Below are 20,196 nucleotides of genomic sequence, written 5' to 3'. Positions count from 1 at the left end.
GTTCTGCACGGCATGTGGGATCTTAGTTTCCCGACCAGGGATCGAACCCACGCTCCCGCATTGGAATCACGGAGTCTTAACCACTGGACCACCAGGGAAGTCCCCAAGAGCTCTTCACGTCAACATACTCTAACCCTAGGCATCCAGGTGGGCTGGTCTGGGAGTGACTAGGGAATCATTTCACTGGGGGCAAAGAAGCCAAAGGGAAATGCTCCAAGCTAAGTCCAAGGTGCAAAGCCTCCCTGGAGTCCAGGGTTCAGACCCCAAGGGGCTTCTGGGCAGGGAGTTAGGGGCCCTTTTCTCTCATTCTGGAGGGTAGGATTTAGCAAGGAGAGATTGAGCAGACACTTTGTGCCCAGAGCCGTGCTGGGTGCACGGGTGTGTGGGACAGAAGGAACGGTAATGAGAATCAGTGAGCACCGACCACTGACTCCATGTCAGGTGCTCGTGTGAGCACTGCACATGCATGTACTAACCCCTTCATCCTCTCAACAACTCATGAGGTAGGTATTACAGATGAGGACTCTGGGAGAGCTGCAGAGGTTGAACTGCAGTGGGCTTGAAGTTGTCCCCTGCCTCTGTGCTGAGCCTCTCCAAAGGCCTTGCCTCTGTTAGAGGTATTGGCACCAACAGGGCCTGGCACACTCCTGTGTGCCACACTCCTGTGTGGAGGGCTAAGCACAGGGCTGGTGAGCTGTGACCCACTGGCTATTGCCTGTTTTAAACCACCTGTAAGCTAAGGATAATTTTTATAATTTTAAAAGTTTGGGAAAAAAATCAAAAGAAGACTATTTCATGACACATGAAAATTACATGAAATTCAGATTTCAGGGTCCACAGTAAAGGTTTTTTTAATTAGAAAATTGGAATCGGGGCTTCCCTGGTGGTGCAGTGATTAAGAATCTACCTGCCAATGCAGGGGACATGGGTTCGAGCCCTGGTCCAGGAAGATCCCACATGCCATGGAGCAACTGAGCCCATGTGCCACAACTACTGAGCCCTCGTGCCACAACTACGGAGACCCGCACACCTAGAGCCCATGCTCCACAACAAGAGAAGCCTCCGCAATGAGAAGCCTGCGCACTGCAGTGGAGAGTAGCCCCCACTCACCGCAACTAGAGAAAGCCTGTGCGCAGCAAAGACCCAACACAGCCAAAAATAAATAAATTAAATAAATAAATTTTATAAAATAAAAAAAATTGGAATCATATTGTACATTTCCACTGTATTTTCAAATTATTATTTTTTTAAATTGAAGTACAGTTGTTGATGTACGACATTATGTAAATTTCAGGTGTACAACATAGTGATTCACAATTTTTAAAGGTTATATTCCACTTACAATTATTATAAAATATTGGCTATATTCCCTGTTTTCTAATATATCCTTGTAGCTTATTTATTTTATACATAGTAGTTTGTACCTCTTAATCTCCACCCCTATCTTGCCCCTCCCCACAAATAAAGTTTTATTGGAACACAACCACATCCATCCATTTGTTTACTTGTTGTCTATAGCTACTGTCTTACTAGAACAGCAGAATAGTTTGGCCTGAAAAACTGAAAATATTTACTATCTGGCCTTTTAAAGAAAAAGTTTGCCAATCCTGGTGATCACCATTGAACCCCGGTGCCTGACAAGCAGTGGGCATTTCAATATTGAATGAATGAATGCATACATAAATGAAATTTTAAGTTCAGTTTAAAAAATATTTTAATGGTGGAAGAGTTTTATTAGCCCATGGCAAGACACAAAATGATTAATGATGATAATGATGATAAGAAGAGTTCTTTCCTGGGGGTTGCCTGGTTTGGAGAGCAAGTGACCCCTGGGAGAACACTAGACTATCACTGGTGGTCATTGAAGGAGCTGTTTCTCTGGGCTTCCCTGCCCTCCTCGCCCCCTGCTCTCCATGGCAGGTAGCCTCCCTGCCAGGGAAAGCTGACCTGAGCTGGCTATTTTATTACAAAGCTGGAGGGAGTGCCAGGGCTGTTGCCAAGCCAGTTAGACTCCTGGGGCAGCAGGGCAGGGAGGGAGGTGGCTGGCGGGTGGGGAGGCAGGATGGAAGATATGGGAAGCAGGACCTTGGACCTCAGCTGGGAGGAGGCAGAAGAGCTGGGCATGGTCCTATACACCAGCCACTAGCTCTGCCCTGCCAAGGCTGCCTGCTGCCCAGAGGACCTCCACCAATGCCCCCCTGCAAGAGAAACTCAAGACTCTGTCCCTCACTCACAAGTCCCCGGGCATGAGAATTTGGCTGTGCTACTAGTAGTCCACATTTGCTGAGCCCGTGTAGGCACTATGCTGCACGCTTCACTTTCATGATCTCATTTTACTCCCACAGCAGCCCCACAACGTAGGCACCATTATTATCCCCATTTTACAGACCAGGAGACTGAGGCTTAGCGGGTTAAGGGACTTGCCTAAGGGCTAGTAAATGACGGTGCCAGAATTTGCACAAGGCAGTGTGACTCTCAGACCCTTAACCAGGACTAAACCAGGTTGTTTATTGTTAGTGCTGATTTTTTGGCTCCACTTCAGCAGTTCTGATTTAGGAAGGCTGGGGTGGGCCTAGGAATATGCATTAACCTGCACTCTGGGTGGTTCTGATAGAGTGGACCAAGCTCTGAGAAGGACAGCCTGAGGGCAGATCTTCAGGCACCTTGGAAAATCTACCTCTTTCAGTGGGCTGGGAAATTCTGTCTGCTTAAAGCAAGCAAACTGAGTCCTGAGATCTGCCCCCAGGCCCATCCAGCCATCAAGGGGTCTTGCTCTCAGGATTGGGCCACAGTTCAGTGGTCAGGGCAGCAGGGACTGGAGGCGGTGCCTGCGCGAGGGCCTTGGGGAAATTTTGTATCAGGAAGGGTGCACAGTGCAGCCCCTGGGTCCCAGGGTCTGCCCAGGGGTTGGGGGTGAGCAGCCACAGGGCCCTGGCCTTGCTGGCTCCTGTGGGCTTTGATTTGTGCAGAGATACTGCAATGTCCACTCATCAGCCTAGTTCATATCAACACAATGTCTATTCCAGAGCCACCACCCTGTGCTGGGCATTAGGAGGGAAGGTAAGGGTGAATGAGTCACAATCGCTGCCCTCTCAGAGCTCAGGGTCCCTCTCCAAGAGAACACGACTGTGATACCAGGCAGGCTGAGGTGGAAAAAAACAGGCAAGGGAAGCTCAGGGTCGGGGTCAGAGCTCTCTGGCGGGGGCATCAGGGAAGCTTTCCCGCAGGGACCGTTTTTGAGCTGCACCTTGAAGGGAGAGAGGGCTTGGTCAGACAGAGGGACACGCAGGCAGAGAGAACACAGAGGAGGAAACTTGCCGAGCCCATTGGAGGACCCAGGAAGTGCCTTTGACTGCCCTGGAGTGCAGGAGGTCCTCCCCCACTGGTCTGTGGCCAGTGCCGGGCTGGTAGCCCTGAGAAGAACAGCAAGTTCATGGATGTGGACAAGCATGTGTGAATGAATACAAATTCAGGCACATGTGTTCACATGCATGGGGGGAGGTGAGCGTGCATCTGTATGTGTGTGCAGGTCTATTTGCCAGGATCTGCCTTCAGACAGACAAAGTCTGTGTGTGGGAGTATGTGCGCACACACATGAATGCATACATGCTTGTGAGCTTATGTATGAGCACGGATGTGAAAATGTGAATGTAAGATCACGTGCAGTGCACGCAGCCAGTGAACGTGTGGGGACATGAAGGTGTGTGTGCACGCAGGTATACACATATGTAGGCTGCCTCAGGGAGTCAGCCTCTGGACTTTCTGATTCTGGGTCCATGGCCCCCATAAGTGTAAAAATGGTTAACATTGTGAGTCAGGCCTCCACTTTTCATGCATCACCTCAATTAACCCTCTCATCAATCTTACATGGTGGGGGGACTTCCCTGGTGGCAAAGTGGTTAAGAAACTGCCTGCGAATGCAAGGGACACGGGTTCGAGCCCTGGTCCGGGAAGATCCCACATGCCGCGGAGCAGCTAAGCCTGTGCGCCACAACTACTGAGCCTGCGCTCTAGAGCCCACGTGCCACAACTACTGAAGCCCGCACACCTGGAGCCCGTGCTCCCCAGCAAGAGAAGCCACTGCAATGAGAAGCCCACGCACTGCAGTGCAGAGTAGCCCCGGCTCGCCGCAACTAGAGAAAGCCCGCATGCATCAATGAAGATCCAATGCAGCCAAAAATAAATAAATAAATAAATAAATTTATTTAAAACAAAATTTTACATGGTGGGCTTATAATAGTTATATAATAATCATCTGAGTTATTATCCCCATTTTACAGATGAAGAAACTGAAGTTTAGAAAAGTAAAGTGACTTGCTCAGGGTTACCCAGCCAATAGGTAGCAGAGCTGGGATTGAGCTCAGACCTCAAAGGCCCCCGTTTACCATTTTCTGCAAGCTGCTTCTCAGCAATTCACAAAGCTCCCAGGGAGGAAACGCCCCTGGCACATTCCCACCCCTGGCACATTCCCGCCCCTGGCCTGGACCTGGCATAAACACCCAGGGCTTCTTCTCACATGCTAGGTAGGAAGGGGCTGTCCCTGGGGCCTGGCTCTTGGGACCCAGGGCTACACACGTAGAAAGGTCACATAGAGGTGAAATGGGGCAGACTTTGTTTATCCAAAACCCCAAAGAATTTGGGCCAGAGCCAGTGGAGGCCGCTAGCCTGAGCACATGGTGTGTTTGCTGCCCTATGGAACAACAGTCCAGCATGGAGAGTTGCCCCCAGGCTCTCCTGGGCCTGTTTTCTCGAAGGCTACTTGCCGGGACCTGCTCATGAAGAAGGTGGGGGTCGAGCCTGGGGACCAGAGTGGAGTCGGGTACCAGGGCAGGCCCTTCCTGGACCTGACAGCCTGCTAGCAGCAGCAGCACCACCAACTTGCATTTGTGTCTTTTTTCTTGCATTGAGGACGCAAGTGTCTTGTAAAAACCAAAACAGGCAATAACAATTTTTTAAAAAATAGGTCTCACAGAATCATTTTCCTCAACCATTTGGAGATGGACTAATCTAAGTTCAAGTGTCTTTTAGGTAAGACACTTCGTTTCTCCAAGCCTCTGTTTCCTCATCTGTAAAATGGGGATAATAATAATACCTGCCACATGGGTTATGGTGAGAGTTAAATGAGACAATGCATGCAGAGGCTTCCATACTGCCAGGCACATAGACTGAGCATGCTCAACAAATAGGAGCTATTAGTGTTATTTTCATTGTATTTGCTTCAATAGAGCTGACATCGTTTCTCCCTGTGACCTTGGAAAATCATTTAATATTTGGACCTCCATCCTCCACCCACATAGAGATTATTCTGACTTTTTTTTTTCTTACACTCATTTTTTTTTTAATTAATTTTTTTGGGGGTGGCCATGTCGCACAGCATGTGAGATCTTAGTTCCCCAACCAGGGATTGAACCCATGCCCCCTTCAGTGGAAGCACGGAGTCTTGACCACTGAACTGCCAGGGAAGTCCCAGGCTCATTTAAATGTTTTAAAATATATAACTTGGGCTTCCCTGGTGGCGCAGTGGTTGAGAATCTGCCTGCCAATGCAGGGCACACGGGTTTGAGCCCTGGTCTGGGAAGATTCCACATGCCATGGAGCGACTAGGCCCGTGAGCCACAATTGCTGAGCCTGCGCGTCTGGAGCCTGTGCTCTGCAACAAGAGAGGCCGCGATAGTGAGAGGCCCGCGCACCGTGATGAAGAGTGGCCCCCACTTGCCGCAACTAGAGAAAGTCCTCGCACAGAAACGAAGACCCAACACAGCCGAAAATAAATAAATAAATAAAATTTAAAATAAATAACTTATTTTCATAATTCTGTACCATAAAATTCACCCCTTTTAAAGTGTACAATTTAATTGTAAATCAACTCTATTTCAATACAAATTTAAAAAATAATAACAAAATACAACATCATAATATTAAAAAATAAAAATAAAAAATAAGGTGTACGATTCAGTGGGTGTTAGCATATTCACGCTTGGAGGGCGTTCTCCAACCATCACCACTATCTAATTCCAGAATATTTTCATCACTCCCAAAAGAAACTCCATACTCATTAGCAGACACTCCCCTTTTCCCCTTCTCCTCAGCTCCTGGCAATGACCCATCTACTTTGTGTCTCTTTGTATTTGCCTATTCTGGACGTTTCCTATAAATGGAATCATATAGAATGGGGTATTTTGCACCCAGAATCTTTCACTTAGCATTAGTGTTTTGTAGAGTCATCCATGTTGTCGCAGGTATCATTGCTTCATTCCTTTTTATGGCTGAATAATATTCCATTTTATGGGTATATCACATTTTGTTTATCCATTCATTAGCTGATGAACATTTGAGTTGTTTCCACTTTTTGGTTATTATGAGTAATGCTGCTATGAACATTCGTGTACAGATATTTGTGTGGACATGTTTTCAGTTCTCTTGGTTATGTACCTAGGAGTGGGATTGCTGGGGTCTTGTGGTAACCCTGTTTTCCACTGTGGCTGTAGTATTTTACATTCCCACTGGCAGTGTATGAGGGTTCCAATATCCCCACATCCTCACCAATACATATTATTGTCCATGTTTTTGATCACAGTCATCCTCACGGGTGTGAAGTGATATCTCATTGTGGTTTTGATTTGCATTTCCGTAATGACTAATGATGTTGAGCATCTTTTCATGTGCTTATTGGCTATTTGTATATCTTTTTTGGAGACATGTCTCTTCAAATCCTTTGCCATTTAAAAATTCTTTTTATTTTAGCTAACATTTACTGAGCACCTCCTGTGTGCTGACTTACTGGGATGGGAAGGGGCACACAGAGCCATGGACTCTGCTTGGGACATGAAGACTTGCCTTGCTCTGCCTACCAGGGCTGTCACACTGGAGCATGTGTGTGATAGAAGGGACTCTGATCCAAGAGGGGAGGAGGCACAGACTGGACAAGGGCCTCGGGTTTCAGAGGCTGTCTGTGCCATGCACCCTCCCAGGGGCCTGCCTTGCCCACAGGCTACCCTGCCACACCTGACACTGGTGTGACTGATATGTGGCAGCCACCCAGGTCACCAACAGAGGAGGCACCCTCTGGGTAAGCACCCTCAGGGAATCCCAATTTAAACCCATGGCCACCCAGCCAGGGTTCCCACACAGTCCCTGGTCATCTCCAGGCAGCTCTGCAGGGTGAATGCTAGGGATAGTGAGGCTGCTGGAGCCTGAGCAATAGGAAGACAGAGGGGCCTACTCTGCCCCACACGGCTGTGTGCTTTAGGCATGTCCCTTGATGTCTCTGAGCCTCAGTTTTCTCATCTGTGAAATGGGAGACTAACAACACAATCTCTTGAGGTGCTTCTGAAGCTGAAATGAAATGATGCATGCAAAGGGGTTTACACAGGTTGGGGGAGAGGAAATGTTCACTCAATATAACGTATGTTACTTTTTTGTTATCTGGGATGAGAGGGACGAGAGGATCTACAAATGCTCGACTCCTCCTAGAAAAGAGAGGTGATAAGGAGCCAGTGGAACCCCCACGTCATATGAAAGGAGCACAGGGGCAAGCCAGACTCTCCCAGTCACAGCTACCTCTATGGGAAGGAGCTGTCCTGATTTCAGGGGTACCCAAAAAAGAATTTCAGAGGCAGCAGCCCCAGGAGGGGTTGCAGCAGCCCCATCCTAGGAAGCTGTCTGGTCTCTGGGACTTTCTGGTCTCCATCCCGGCTTCTCCTCACCCCTCCCAGCCCGTGCCACGGCAGCCAGGCGCCTTCTCACTGGTCTGCCGAGCTCATGGCTGAAAGGAAGTACGTTTCCAGATAGGGTGAAAATAGATCCTTCTCCAAATATGCTCATTGTGGCTAAGAAAAATAAGTCGAACCAAGAGGGAAAAGAGAGCAGAGAGCAGCCATCAGATGGGGCCAGGCCTGGGCGGTTCTGGAGGGGCAAGCTGCAGATGGGTGGGGGTTGGGCTTGTACAACAGAATGGTATGTGTGCATGTGTGTGTGTGCGTGCATGTGTGTGAGTGTGTGCATGTGTGAGTGTGTGCATGTGTGTGAGTGTGTGCATGTGTGTGAGTGTGTGCATGTGTGCGTGACTGACTTTAAGCATGACTGAGCATGTGTGATAGTAAACGTGGGTATGGGAGTGGGTATGTGTGAATGTGTGTGAGTGTATATGTGAGTGTGTGGATGCAGGTTGAGTGTCTGAGTGCACTTGTGTATCAGGCAAAGTCTGTGAGCACGTGCAAGCACGTACATGAGTATGTAAGCATTGCGAGTCTACATGCAAGTGTAGGCGAGTGCAAGTGAGTGCATATGACAGTGTACAAATGAGTATGAGCGTGTAGGAGTGCAAATGTGTGTGACTGCCTGTATGTGTTCATACCAGAGTGTATGTGTGATTGTGTAAGCATCTGTGTGTGTATCTGAGAACATGTGAGTACACATGTGTGAGTGTTCACCTGTGTCGTGTGGTGTGAACATGTGAGCAAGTATATGTGAGTGTGTACAAGCAGGTGTGATAGTGAGTGTGTCTGTGTGTATGGTTTTTTTTGTTTGTTTATTTTATTTATTTTTTATAGAGCAGGTTCTTATTAGTTATCCATTTTATACATATTAGTGTATACATGTCAATCCCAATCTCCCAATTCATCCCACCACCACCCACCGCCCGCCACTTTCCCCCCTTGGTGTCCATACGTTTGTTCTCTACATCTGTGTCTCTATTTCTGCCTTGCAAATCAGTTTGTGCATGTGCATGTGCTTGTGGTCGGTGCCCCAGGTCACTTATTAATGGTGGTGGCCCCGAGGGAAGGTAGAATTCTCTGGGCTAAGTCACTCAAAGCCCAGACACAGACAGTTCAAGAACATATTTCAAAATAGACCCGGCTGCATTTGTCATGGGGACTCCCTGTTACCTGGGAGCCAATGAGGCTTCCTAGAGTTGCTGCTCTGTGGACCTCTCAGAGGCACAGAATGTCAGAAACCAAAGGGACTTGGAGCCCCTCTCCTCAAAGACTTCATGGTACATATGGGGAGACTGGAGCCCAGGGTCACACAGCTGGTGGGGGCAGAGCTGGGCTTGGGACTCAGGCCTTCGCCTCTGTGTCCAGTGGTCTTCTTGTGCCTCCACCAAGACACACCTTCTGCCTCTGTGGTCCATTCATCCAGCAAATGTTTACTGAGTACCTGTTGAGAGCTACGCATCAAACTGGTCTCTAAGATACAGACCAGGACCCTGCCGCAAGAAGCTTTCCTCCAGGGTGGAAAGGTAGACTGTAAACCAATAGCCAAGTTGATAAGATAATTCCACATCCTGAAAAGTGCCTTGAAGTCAGAAAAGTAGGGTGATGCGATCCTGAGGCCTACTTCAACAGAGTGGTCAGGGAGGGCCTCTGCAGAGTGACATCGGAGCTGAGGCCAGGGTAGGGGAGCCAGCTCCTCCCAGCTGGGTCTCCAGACCTATTTTCTAAGTGACCTTCTAGGGGCAGGTGGAGCTGTCACAAGTGCCACAGTCCAGGAGGCCTCGACCACTCCCCTAGTCCAATTCTTTTTTTTTTTTTTTTTTTGAGAGTAATATTTTTTAATCTTCCACTTTGGAATTCTGCAGTGAAAACACAAGGGCAGCCCCTTCTTTCTCCTAAACCCAGCAGAAACATTAATAATCTATCATATCCTTTGTAAAAATTTGAGGTAAATGTAGATTCACATGCAGTTGTAACAAACAATAGAGAGAGATCCCTTGTACATTTTGCCCACTTTTACCCAGAGGTAACATTTTGTGAAACAATAGTATGACATCACAACCAGAACAGTGACATTAGTTCAATCCACCAGTCTTGGTCATATTTCCCCAGTTTTACCTGTGTATGTGTGTATATTAAGTTCTATGCAATTTTGTTGCTTGTGTAAATTCTTACATCTGCGTCTACAGTCAAGATACTGAACAGGTCCAACACCACAAGGATTCTTCATGTTGCTCTTTTATAATTACGCCTATGTCACTCCCTTCTTAACCCTTGGCAACCACTAACCTATCCTCCACTTCTAAAATTTTTTCATTCAAAAAATGGAGTCATACACTATGTAACTTTTTAGGATTGGATTTTTTCACTCAGCATAATTCTCTGGAAATCCATCCAAGTTTTTGAATGTAACAGTAGTTTGTTTCTTTTATTTCATGATATGGATGTACCACAGTTTAACCATTCACCTGTTAAAGAACTCTTTGTACACAACATTGTAAATCAACTATACTCCAATAAAATTAAAATATTTTTTTTAAAAAGGAACACTTTGTGCTCCCACTTTGTACTCACTAGCAATTAATGAAATAGCCTATTTTACTTGGTGTCCTGAGTGTTGTTTTATAATCACAATTACTAAGTTTCTTAACCCTTCAGGCATGGCACCTATTATTATTTCCATTTCAAAGACAGGGAAAATTGGGGCTTATCGTAAATGATTTTCCCACAATCACATGCTGTTAAATGGCAAAGAAGAGCTTGGAACTCAAGACAATAGGGCTCTTTCTACTACACCAGGCTTTCTCAAACCTTGACTAAGGTTGCTGGGAAGAGGGTGTAGGCAGAACCAGAAGAGAGATGTCGGAGGCAGGAAAAGCACTAGAGCAGCCTGGGTCAATTCAGGTCCTCACAGCTAACTTCAGTTCATAGGTTAGAAGAGCAGTGTCATGAAGCAGGGGGCAATATGGCTTATGCCCTTGAAATTGTTTCCCCTTTGCCACTTCAAGACTGAAGTGGATGGAGCCCATGAGCAATCTGCCCACAGACCTGGGACCTGGAATGGGAAAGGGAGGACTCAGCCTTTGGGTGTCTATCAGAGGATAAATGGTCAAGAATCTCCTTGGAAATGTGAAATTGAGCATGTCTCTGATGAGGTCTGAGGAAGTTGAGTACCATGACAAGTGAGCTCTCTATTCTGGGGCAGGGGGCAGTAAGGGATAAATAGCATTTTAATTTTTTTTTAGTATGGTGGGGAACTTTAGGTCATTTACACACACACACACACACACACACACACACACACACACACACACACACACCCCTTGGGCAGGCTCGGTGTCTGGGACATGGTTCGGGGAAAGCAAAATGGAATAAAAAATGGCAGTCCACTCTTTTTTTAAAATTTTATTTATTTATTTATTTATTTTTGGCTGTGTTGGGTTTTTGTTGCTGCACGTGGGCTTTCTCTAGTTCTCTAGTGGCGAGCGGGGGCTACTCTTCGTTGCGGTGCGTGGGCTTCTCATTGCAGTGGCTTCTCTCATTGTGGAGCACGGACTCTAGGCGCGCGGGCTTCAGTAGTTGTGGCATGCAGGCTCAGTAGTTGTCTCTCACGGGCTCTAGAGCGCAGGCTCAGTAGTTGTGGCACACGAGCTTAGTTGCTCTGCAGCATGTGGGATCTTCCCGGACCAGGGATCGAACCTGTGTCCCCTGCATTGGCAGGCGGATTCTCAACCACTGCACCACCGGGGAAGCCCCTTGTCCACTCTTTTGTTGCTGCGGCCGCAGGCATGAGTATGCTCAGGCTTCAGAAAAGGCTTGGCTTCAGTGTCCTCCGCTGTGGCAAAAAGAAGGTCTGGTTGGACCCCAATGAGACTAATGAAATTACCAATGCCAACTCCCGTCAGCAGATCCGGAAGCTGATCAAAGATGGGCTGATCATCTGGAAGCCTGTGACAGTCCATTCCCAGGCTTGATGCTGGAAAAACATCTTGGCCCGCCGGAAGGGCAGGCACATGAGCATAGGTAAGAGAAAGGGTACTGCCAATGCTCGAATGCCAGAGAAGTTAACCTGGTTGAGGAGGATGAGAATTCTGCGCCAGCTGCTCAGAAAATACCGTGAATCTAAGACTGACCGCCACAGGTATCACAGCCTGTACCTCAGCCAGTCTGGTCTGCCTTGCGCCCTAGACCGTGAACTCCTCTTGGCAGGACCTCGCTCAGTTTTTAATCACTGTCCATTCCCCTCCCCAGTCTAGCCCTTGCTTGGGCGCGTAGGCTCAATCTCCAGTTGATAAACAAGCGAGTCAGGGTATGAGTCAGACCCCAAATCCCGAGAGGCACAGAGTCTAACTCCCCCTAGTCCAATTCTGGTGGGAAGTGATGGAGAAAAACCTCCTCCCTGGGGACTAGAGGAATCCTCCCTCAGAGAAGGCCAGAGATGAGAAGCAAGTAGTTCCCAAGGCTGCTGGGGCCCGGGAATCACTGCTGGGGCCATGGAGGAACCATCACCTCCACTCATGTCCTGAAGTGCTGGTCCAACCCTCATGAAAATAATAGTAACCACTGATGTTAACTAACAGTAACTACTGACATTTATTAAGCTCTTTGCATGTGCCAGGCGTATACCAGGGGTTTCAGGTGTATTATTGCATTTAACCTCCTCAACACACCTTAGGAAATGGGCAGTGATGTCACCCCAGTTTACAGATGAGGAAAGTGAGGCCCCACTGAAGTAACATGCACAAGGTCACACCACCAGGAAGTGGCAGAGCTGCCATTTGCACTCAGGCCTCTGTGACCCCAAAGACCAGAGGCCCTGAGCACACAACCTGGTGCCTCCTGCCTGCTTGTCCTTCACATCTCACTGACGTGGACCTTCCTGGCCACCCTTCCCCCCAGGATCACACTGTCTGCCCTTGGAGCTCCTACCAATTCAGGCCTCACAACCTACCACTGAGCCCTGAATTACGTCACTGTTTGCAAAGGCCAAGATCAACGTCATTGTCCTAACAGCCCCTATATATGCCAGAAGCATTGGAACCTTTACACACGTGATTGCAGTCTTCACAAGAACCCTTTAAGGTCAGGATTATGTATCTCATCTAACAGCTGAGGAGGTAAAGGGATGGAGGTGGGGTGGGTAACCTGACCCCAGAGCCTAATAGCCCCTATGCCTTCACACGGGGTGCTGGTGAAATGCTTAGCCTGCTTTACTCCGTTTAAGCCTCAAAGTCAGTGACTCCCTCCCACCACCAGCCTTACCTATGCAGGGTTCAAATTCATGCCTCGGCAATGCTACCAATGACAGAAAATCCCCACCCTTTGGGATCACTCTCAAGCACTTGAAACCCCTATGTTGAAAGGGTGAATGCCAAGGGTTCTCCATGTCTATACCTCAGGGCTCTGAGATATAGAGCATCTTAATGTAAGGAGCCTGAACAAATGACTTAGCCCCTTAGAACCTTGATTTCCCCATCTATAAAGTGGGGTTATATGATAATACCCACCTCACAGGTTTGGAGTCAGGTAAAACCAAGGTGATGTAATGGTGCCTGGCACACAGTAGGTGCTCAGTAAAGATTTGTGGGTCCCTTGGTTAACACTGGCCTTGAGACCCTTAGGGGGTGGTGCTGTTTGGAGTCTAGATGGTGGGGTAGAGATTTCAATTTCCTGGGTTTCTGGAGCCTTGCTCAGAGGGCCTCAGTTCTCAGCTCTCTCCCCCAGTGCCTGGTTTGGGCAGCAGCCCCTGGCTCTACCTCTGGGAACTGTGGGGGTGAAGCACAGGCCCAGCCGCTCCAGTTCCCAGATGAGCCGGACAGAGGAGGCCACAGGTTTTCCAGACAGCTGTGTCCCAGAGCTGCAGCCGAGGGAAGGAAGTATGTGCTCAATGGGGAAGTTGCTGCCCGAAACACCCGGTTGAGAAACAAGGTGGGGAAAATCCACCAGGCTGCTGGGCTCTGGGGAGGGGATCTCCAGGGGTGGCACATGCGCACCACTCTCTCCTTTGTCCCTTTAGCCTGGAGGCAGTGGTGGCTTCCTGCTGGTGCTACTCTCTGGGCTGCCTTTCCTTTCCCCATAGCTTCTCTACTTTTCCATCACCTGTGTAATGGATTCCCTCTACATTCAGTTCCCTCTATTTGAAACACCTCAAGTGGCTTCTCTTTTCCTGTTGGACCCTGAAGTCCACAGAGGTAAGGCCACTTGTCCAGGATCAAAGGGCTTGCCTGTGGCACCCATCCTCTGCTTCCTCAGCCCCCTCTCCCTTTGGAGATCTGCCTTCCTCACCCTCACTCTGTGCCAGCTTCCTTCTGCTTTGTGGAGAGCTGTCTGGGAATGTAGTGAACTTAAGGAACTTCATCAGTTGATTCTCACTAAAGTATTACTGACTGATACTTGGGTATCCAGAAGAAGCTAGAACCTCATTGGGCCTGTCCAGGGGATCTGAGGCCACAGAAGAGAGGCAGGCACTGCTGGAAACATTGCCTAAGGCATTTCTCTTCCTGTCTCCTTCCACCTTTCCCCCAGTGCCCCCAACAGGCTAAACCAAGCCACAGAAGTATGAGGAATGCAGCCTGAAGAGGTTGACCCCTCTGCTATAGACGAGGATCAGAGCAGGGGAAGGGTGAGGCATGATTTGCGGTAAGTAGGCCCAGGATAGGCACATTCTCCTCTGTCTACTGTGGCAAGGGGTCAGATTTGATGGTTCCTGAGGGTACTTGCTCTCTGAGAGTCTATGGGTCTGTGACTCTTAGAGGAGGGCGTGGATTTCCCTGGGTTCTGGTCGCAATTCCGATCCCGTGTGGCCTGTTGATTCCTACTCCCTCTGCCCTTAGTGTGGCCATCTGCTCAGTGGAGAGGTTGGTCGAGCCGGTCCAGGTGGGCCCTGGAAGAAGACCCTGGGTATGTGGGCCGATTTCTCATCCACATCCAGGCCATGATTCTCCAGAAGCTCCTTTCAGGAATCTGCTGACCTCACCATACCTCCCCATCCTCCTGTCTCAGGCTGGGGGCACCCAGCCTTGTGTCCGCTTTTCCCTGTAGTCCAGTCTTCATGAGACTGCCAGCCCATCAGCCATGGGTCTGGACCTCCCACCCCAGCTCCACTTTCGCTGGCTGAGGGCTCTTCCCCCTCAGAGCAGTAAGAGGCACCACCTGGCCTGGGCAGAGGTCCACTCAAGCCCTCCACCCCACCTCCCTCCCTCTACCTGGGGTTTTTCCTTTTTTCCTTTCCAGAAATGGACAGGAAACAGGGCCCGTTTTAGAGAGATTATAAGAAAGATTTCTTTTTTTTTTTTTTTTTTAATAAATTTATTTATTTATTTATTTATTTATTTTTGGCTGTGTTGGGTCTTCATTTCTGTGCGAGGGCTTTCTCCAGTTGTGGTGAGCGGGGGCCACTCTTCATTGCAGTGCGCAGGCCTCTCACTGTCGCGGCCTCTCCCGTTGCGGAGCACAGGCTCCAGACGCGCAGGCTCAGTAGTTGTGGCTCACGGGCTTAGTTGCTCCGTGGCATGTGGGATCCTGCCAGACCAGGGCTCGAACCCATGTCCTCTGCATTGGCAGGCAGACTCCCAACCACTGCGCCACCAGGGAAGCCCAAGAAAGATTTCTAAAAAGACTCTGAGAGAGGTGCTGAGCAGAGGGGACAGCAGGTCTCCTTCTGTGGGAGGCTGAAGTCAAGCCCTTCTAAGGTTTCCACAGGCTCTTGGCTCTCAACCCAAGCAAATTAAAAGGCACCCACTTCCCACATAAAACACTTATAAGAGTTGTGCTCTTCTATGAGGTGTGCTCCAGTTGACAGGTTGTCCTAATGTTACACTTCGCAGACATTTAATGTAACATGTACAGAGTTTCAAGCTTCCTGTCACTGAGCTGACACCTGTGCTATGTGATCTCAAACCACTCCTCAGAACACTGTACCACCATGAACCCCATTTTACAGGGGAGAAGACAAGATGAGAGAGGTCTGGCACCTCGTCTAAGACCACGCAGCCAGGGAGCACTGGGTCACCGTCTGGGTCTGCCTCTCCCCATAGCCTGGACCTTTGTCACCCTGGATTCCTGACTCTGCCCTGGGGACTCTGGGGTGGGGACTTCAGGTCTGCGGGGCTCACACCTCATTAGAAGAGCTTAGAGCTGCTGAATGGCCTGGCCTGATGGACCAGAGCCCTCCTCCTGGCCCAGTTAGGTGCTTGGCATAGGTGCCCTGGGACTCCTCCCAAGGGTGAGCTGCAGGGCACATGGTTTACCTGCCAGGAGCCCCAAGGTAGGAAAACAAACACCATAAATCATCAGGAAGCCTGTGTAAATATTTTATAGATGGGACAGTAAATAATGCAGCTCCCTGGACGTACCTGACCCAGTTCATCTGCCCCACATCCAGCACCCAAGCCAGTCTGTCTGGGCCACTCTCCTGCCTTGTATTTTTTAAACAGTGCTGAGGCCCAGTGCTGGGCCCTTTCATATGCACCATCTTCACTGCCTAGCCTTTGCTCATGTTGCTCCCTCTGCCTGGAACACCTTTCTCCCTAAGCCTGGCTAATTCATCCTCCTCCTTCAGGAGTCACCTCCTCCAGGAAGCCTTCTTTGACTTCCTGGGTGGAGTCAGGAGTTCTTCTGGCTCTCATAGTGCCTAGGCTTCCCCCATGTGGGCTCTGTTCACAGGATGTGGTCATTTCCTAGTGACTTGTCTGCTCTCTCTCTGTCAGCTCCAAGAGAGTGATCATATCCCTGGAACTGAGGGCAAATCTTGGCATATAGTAGGTGCTCAACAAATAATGTTAAAGGATGGCATAAGTTATCTCGTTTAACCTTTAAATAAGTCTGTGAAGCAGGTGTTATTGTGTTTCTTATTACAATTATCCTTATTTTATGGGCAAGAAAACTGAGGCTCAGTGGCAGTGCTGGAATTGCCCACCTGTCTGATCCTGAGTTTAATGCTTTCTCAATCATCCATCCAGGAACATGTCTCTTTCTCCTACAGACCTCAAGCTCCCTGAATCAGGGACCCGCTGTTTCTGCTGGGGGGTCCTTGACCCTTGCCATAGGCTCTGGCACCCAGTGGATGCTAATCCACATGTGTGAATGGCTACCAAAGGCAAGGCAGCAGTCAGGATCTTATTGCCGACCTGGGAAGGACTGAACAGTGAGCATCTCGGGAGCAGGAGACAAGGTGAGGGGACTTATGACTCCCAGGCCCCAGAGCATCTCTGAGAAGATATGTGTCTGGGGAGGGTCTTGGATCCCAGACGGAGGCAGCTTTGAAAGATGCTTGGATGCAGTGGCCCAGATGCCTTCCATCCAAAGGCACTGCATTACTTTGGGGCCAAGTCCCTAACCAGGCCATCAGAGCCTCGGAGGAACCTGAGACACAAAGACAGATGATCCTGTCTGCCTTCTCCCCATCCTGTGTCAGGTGCTGAGAACGAGGACAAAGAAATCAGGGCACAGGCAGTGTGAGGTGGGACAGGACAAGGACAGCTTTGCACAAGAAGCCCTGGCCTGACCCTGGCCTCGATCCTTGGCAGGAGGTGGGCTGCAGAAGAGATGGAGGGTAAATGGGTTTCAACTGATGTGTCACTTGCGGCTGGTTGCCAATGGCTCCCTGCAGCTCTGTAGAGAAGGATTCTGAGTTGTATCCCTCCGGGCTCAGTTAGAAGTGCTGTGATCGATTAGCAATATTGGCCACCAGCACAGAGTGGGGCACAGTAGCCTACTTCAGAATTTGTCAGCCCCTCCTTTCACCTCTCCTCAACTCCCAGCACAGAGTAGGGACCCAATAAATGTCTGTGGGTTCATTGTTGATTACTAACAAGGTCAGCGCAGAAGTCATTTGGAGTTAGTCATTCATGGAGATGGAGCTATGAACCCAGGGCCTCTTTACTATTGTATCTGCAAGAACCAGAAAGGGAAAAGGGAGAAGAGAATGGGAAAGAACGACAGACAGCAAATGAGAAGTTAGATGCCCATGAGAACTTCTGGACAGTGTGGACTGAGATCCTGAACCCAGGCACAGCTCTGCCCTCACTAGTCAGCAGGAACCAGGAGTTTTCCAAGGCAAATTCCAGAGATAAATCTTGGCAAGGACCCAGGAGGTGGAGGCTTGTGCTGCAGGAGGCCGGACCCAAGCCTTCTATGCCTGGCAGACTCAGGCATCCCCACTGGGCCTGGGGCAGTGCAAGGGGCGCATAGGGGTCCCAGGTGCAGCTCCTGTGTGAGCTCCTGCCCTCACATAGCTTCCCAGGTTGTGGGGGAAGAAAACTGTGGGGTCCGGAACAGGTGGGGCCGGGCAGGATGCTCCCTCTGGTCTGGGAGAACCTGGGCAGGACCGAGAAGGCTGACAGTGGGGCAGCCAGACTGTGTGCGCCTACCCTTGTTCCCCCAGCCTCTCACTGCCCCTTGGACACCCACCCCGTGAGGCCACACAGAAAGGTCTGCACAAACCTTCACAGCTGAGGAACAAGCCTCTGGAAGGGGAGCTGTGTCCCTCCCCTGCTAGCTGCCAATACCTTCGCACCCATCGCTCGTCTGACTCCACGCAGGCCAGTTTCCAGCTGTCCCCCCTACCCCCATCCCTGTTTCTGTGGCATTAGGGGTAGACTGGCCTCGTGGCTATGAACTCTGGCCTGGAATTCAGAGCAGTCTGGGATGTAAGGCTCAGTTTGGCCACGTCCTGTCTGTGTGAGGATCGGCGTGTCATTTAGCATCCCTGGGTCTCAGTTTCCTCTCCTGTAAAATGGGGCTAATGATGGTCCCCACATTGTAAGGGCTTTGTGGAAAGATTGTGAGTTAATAAACATTGTATTAGTTCAGGCCCTGGTAGGTAGTGAGTACTTGATATGCAGGGGCTGGAATTATTGTTCTTATTATGATTCTAAGATTCTGAGACCAAGTTCATGTTCACCACATCCTCTGTAGAGTCCTGATTCCACCTGGACCCCCAGGGGACCTCTTCCAAGATTGGTAGGCATCAAGGCTGGTGGAGGGCCCTGGAGCTGGGGACTTGGAATGTTTTGAACCTGAAGGCCTGGGGCAGAGCAAAATGGGGTGGGCAGGGGTGCCCTGCAGCCCTGAGGCCCCTGGGCCTGCTGAGCTCTGGGCTATGAGCAGAGCCAGCCAGCCCAGGCCACCTATAATTACCTTCTGGCAGAGCTCTGTGGCACTGGGCGGGGGCAGCAATTGTGAAGTTTTATTCTGATGCCCAGTCAGTGCCCTTGGGCTTCCCCACACCGGCTGACCACTGCCAGACACAGATAAAGATTGAGTCCTTTGGGGAGGAGGCCCTTCCAAGGAAGCTGACCTCTGAGTGCAGGATCCAAGAGTTCAGGACCCCACAGTCTCCACGGACCCGCCTCTGCCCAGGCCCTGGGGGCAAAGGCTGCTCTGGGGACCCTTGGCAGCCAGGAGAGTTGATTGGAGAGTACTCCAGGGCCTCTTGGACACAGTGTGAGGCCAGAATGGGGAGGCTCCAGAGGACCCACAGTGGACTCTCCATCCTCGTCCTCCTCCCCACTGTCCCCTTCCCCTCCTCCCCTCAGGTGCCCAGGCCTTGGTCTTAGGAGGGCAGATGCTGGCATTGGGATGGCTGGGAATGAGGGTGCCTCAAGGGCAAACCCTGAGCCTGAGCCGTCTCTGGAGGTCATGTACCCTTGCTGGCTGGAGCCTGGCCTTCCTCTCATCGCCGTGTGCACTTGCACCTTCCTGCTCTCCCACACTGCTGCCCCCACTGCAGGCCTCTCACACACAAGAATTTATGCACAGACACGTCCTTGTACACTCAACCATGTCAGCAATTGCAGGGTGATGATGGAGGAAGTAATGGTGACTCTCCACCCCAAACTTCCCCATCTTAAAGCAGCAAGAAGTGGGGACTCGAGGGATCAGCCTCCTGGTCAGGGAGAGGATCCTGTGTCTGAGTGCTTTGGGCAGCAGCACAGGCAGGTCTGCCCCAAGCTGTTTCATCGTGCATTGCTGCTCCTGATTCTTCTGGGCACATCCCCGCCTACTGCATCTTTCTCCCCAGGGCAGGGCTGGGATGTCTCTGGATCCGCAGAGGAGCTTCCAGGGCAGGGCCTGCTAGAGCTGCAGGAGGGTGCAGGACAGGGAGCCCCAGAGGCTCAGGCCAATCCCAGCCAGCCTGACTTCCATGGGGAAGCAGCTCCCTGGCCCTTTGCCCGTGGAGGCCCAGGGCCCAGAGGGAGCCAACAAACGTGAGGTGAACAGATGCTGCTGAGCACTGCTTGGGCGTGGGGTGCCGCCCCGGGAAAGCCAGTCTTCACTAAGAGCCTACAGTATGCCTGACCCTCACAGGGTGGCGGCCATGTGTGTGATGGCACGGGGAGTGATCTGGAGGAGAGGACATGGCCCTCAAGGGGGTGTGACCCTGCAGCTAGGGAAGGAACAAAGACATACACAGTTTAAGGCTCAATCCTACAGGCACCAGGAAGGTCACGTGCTAGAATGATGACACCAGGGAGCCCAG

The sequence above is a fragment of the Balaenoptera borealis genome, assembly GCF_965194805.1.
Source record: "Balaenoptera borealis genome assembly, chromosome: 12".
In the NCBI taxonomy this organism is placed as follows: Eukaryota; Metazoa; Chordata; class Mammalia; order Artiodactyla; family Balaenopteridae; genus Balaenoptera; species Balaenoptera borealis.
The sequence above is the reverse complement of the archived record's forward strand: the minus strand, read 5'-3'. Positions refer to the sequence as shown.